This window comes from Triticum dicoccoides, chromosome 2A (assembly GCF_002162155.2).
Source record: "Triticum dicoccoides isolate Atlit2015 ecotype Zavitan chromosome 2A, WEW_v2.0, whole genome shotgun sequence".
Lineage (NCBI taxonomy): Eukaryota > Viridiplantae > Streptophyta > Magnoliopsida > Poales > Poaceae > Triticum > Triticum dicoccoides.
Window position 1 is genome coordinate 784,355,182 of NC_041382.1, and position 3,666 is coordinate 784,358,847.

The window sequence follows — 3,666 nt, forward strand, 5'->3', positions numbered from 1 at the left end:
ACAGAGACTGGACCGAAACTCCTGAAGACGGGAGTAGGCAATCCCTTAGTCATCACATCAGCAAATTGTTGCAACATCGGCACGTGGAGAACTCGAACACGGCCAAGGGCAACCTGCTCGCGCATGAAGTGAATGTCGAGCTCAATATGCTTCGTCCGTCGATGGTGCACCGGGTTGGCGGAGAGGTAGACCGCGCTGACGTTATCGCAGTAGACAAGAGTGGCCTTGTGAACATCACAAAGCAACTCTTGGAGCAGCTGATGTATCCAAGAGCACTCGGCCACGGCGTTGGCCACGGCGCAATACTCTGCCTCGGCGCTGGAGCGGGAGACCGTGGGCTGCCGCTTCGAGGACCAAGAGATCAATGAGGGCCCAAGGTAGATGCAGTAGCCGGACATAGAGCGTCGTGTGTCGGGGTAGCCAGCCCAGTTAGCATCCGAGTAGGCCACGAGGTCAGTGGAGGCGGAGGCCGTCAGGGTGAGTCCCAAGGACATGGTGCCGCGTATGTAACGGAGAATACGCTTCACCAGAGTCCAGTGAGAGTCATGCGGGGCGTGCATATGGAGGCACACCTGCTGAGCAGCGTACTGCAGGTCGGGGCGAGTCAGCGTCAAGTACTATAAAGCACCGGCTATAGAGCGATAAAATGCTCCATCGGACACGAGAGACCCCTCCAAAGCAGAGACCGTCGCCTTCGTGTTGACTGGAGTGGGCGCCGGCTTGTAGTTAAGCATACCGGCACGCTCAAGGAGCTCGTGGGCGTACTTCTACTGATGTAGAAAGAAACCGCCAGCCCGGTGGATCACCTCGATGCCGAGAAAGTAGTGTAGGGGCCCCAAGTCCTTGAGGGCGAACTCATCACGAAGACGAGCAGTCAGCCGCTGAAGGAGATCAGGGGTGGATGCCGTGAGGATGATGTCGTCGACATAGAGCAGCAGATATGCAGTGGCAGCTCCCTGATGATACACAAAAAGTGAGGCATCAAAGCGAGTGGACCGAAAGCCCAGAGACTGCAGGAAGGCGGCGATACGCTGGTACCAAGCCCGAGGCGCCTGCTTCAACCCGTACACAGAGCGGGAGAGCAAGCACACGAAATCGGGGTGCTCGGTGTCGACGAAACTAGTAGGCTGCTCACAGAACACCTGCTCGGCGAGATGATCGTGCAAGAAGGCGTTGGAAATGTCCAACTGATGCACAGGCCAGGCACGCGAGACGGCCAGCTGAAGGATGGCGCGGATCGTGCTCGGTTTCACAACCGGGGCGAAAGTGTCGGTGAAGTCCACGCCCGCACGCTGCCGAAAACCATGAACCACCCATCGAGCCTTGTAGCGCTCGAGAGAACCGTCTGGGCGAGTCTTGTGGCGAAACACCCACTTGCCAGAGATGATGTTGGCACGAGGGGGTCGCGGAACAAGCTGCCACGTGCGGTTGCGCTGTAAGGCATCGAACTCCTCCTGCATCGTAGCTAGCCAGTGGGGATCCCGAAGGGCAGCACGAGCGGAGGTGGGGACGGGTGATGGCGTCGACATCGAGGCGGTGCACACATACTCATCGGCGGAGTAGCGCGTACTGGGCCGAAGCACTCCCGCTCGGGCACGGGTAGTCACGCCAAGTGATGGGGCAGCAGGGCCGATGGGTGCCGCGGCGGAAGGGGGCACGGCGGCGGTGGCACCCGGTGCGGCGACACCCGGTGCGGCGGCGGGGGCACCCGGTGCGGTGGCGGCGGCGGCGGGAGCGACGGGCGAGGTCGAGGTCGAGCCCGTCGCAGGGGTGGCGGTGCCAGCCGGTGTGGCGGGCGGTGTGCCCACCGACTCGACCTCGTAAGAGGGAGTCGAGAACCCGGGAGGTGGTGGCAGAAGGTGCCGGGCCGGGTGGGCCGCCGAGGGGTGCCGCCGTGCATCGCTCCAGTTAGGGGGGCGGGGGCCGGCGCCGAAGAATCCGCAGCCGGAGGGACCTGAAAAAAGGAAACACCGTCTTGACAAAATACATGTGCCTCCAGGTGTACACACAATGAGTGACAGGATCATAGCACCGGTAACCTTTGATGTTGGGAGGGTAGCCAAGGAAGATGCATGGGACGGATCGGGGTGCGAGCTTGTGTGGCGTGGTGGACGCGGTGCTGGGATAACAGAGACACCCAAAGATGCGGAGACCATCATAGGACGGTGGTGTATCGAAGAGAAGGTGGTGAGGAGCGTAGTTCCACCAAGGACGACACGGACGAATGTTAACTAAGAGGGTGGCGGTGGCGAGGGCATCGGGCCAAAACCGAGCGGGCACATTTGAGTGAAAGAGTAACGTGCGAACGCAGTCATTAAGAGTGCGGAGAATGCGCTCGACGCGGCCGTTCTGCTGTGAAGTGTAGGGGCAAGTCAGACGGAAGATGGTGCCGTGAGAGGCGAGAAGTGTGCGAAGACCAATGTTGTCAAACTCTTTTCCGTTATTAGTTTGGAGTGCAAGTATGGAGCGACCGAACTGGGTGGTGACATAGGAATAAAAGGCGGTGAGTGTGGCTAAAGCATCGGATTTACGACGAAAAGGAAAAGTCCACACATAATGAGAATAATCATCTAAAATCACCAAGTAGTAGAGATAGCCCGTGTTACTCGCAACGGGAGATGTCCAAACATCACTATGAAGTAATTGAAACGGAAAAGTGGAAACTGAGGAGGATGCACTAAAGGGAAGACGAACATGCTTGCCTAAGCGACATGCCTCACAAGATTGCTCGTCAAGCTTATTACATGAGAAAGAGAAACTCCGAAGAATTTGACGTAACATGGTGTGGTTGGGGTGACCCAAGCGAGCGTGCCAAAGGTCGACGCCGTCGGCAAAGGCGACAGGTGTGGAGGTGGAGGCGCCGGCGTGCACGGGGTAGAGCTCATCGGGACTGTCACAACGGTGAAGAACCATCCGGGTACGGGTGTCTTTCACAGAAAAGCCAACGCCGTCAAATTCAACAGTGAGTGGGTTCTCACGAGTAAGACGACGAACGGAAACTAGGTTCGTGACTAAGTCTGATGAAACAAGAACATTAGACATATTGATGGGTGTGGAAGTGGAGGGGAAACTAGCGCTACCGATATGAGTAATATGTAAGGAGGAGTGGGTGTGTGAACGAGAGTGGAGGAGGTTAGGTTACCGGGATGAGCTATCATGTGCGCGGTAGCACCTGAGTCCATGTACCAGTCGCCTCCGCCGATAGAGCTACTCGGCGACGTCGCGAAGTGCTGGGCGGCGAGGAGGGCGGGGTCCCATGGCGCAGGTACCGGCAACGGTGAGAGGCCCCCATAGGGCGGCGCCGAAGCGGGCGGGCCATAACCACCGAGGGGCGGCGGCACAAGGAGGGTGCCGTAGCCGGTGCCGGTCGACTGGTAAGGCGCGCCGATGAACCCCCGGTGGCCCGCGGGGAGAGCCTGCGGGTAGTGCGGGGCCCAGCTGGCGCCCTGGGCCGGCGGCGGCACAAGGAGGGTGCCGTAGACGGTGCCGGTCGACGGGTAACACCAGCCCGGACAGGCCATTGTCGGGGCGGGCGGAGCAGGGCCGTCGGCCATTGGCGGGGACGGCTGCATGTGGGTGACGCCGGATGCGCCGTAGGCGGCGACCGCGCCGTATGGCGCCGGGGCCGCACCGGAGGGCGCTGGTGGCGGGACGGCAGAGGCGGCG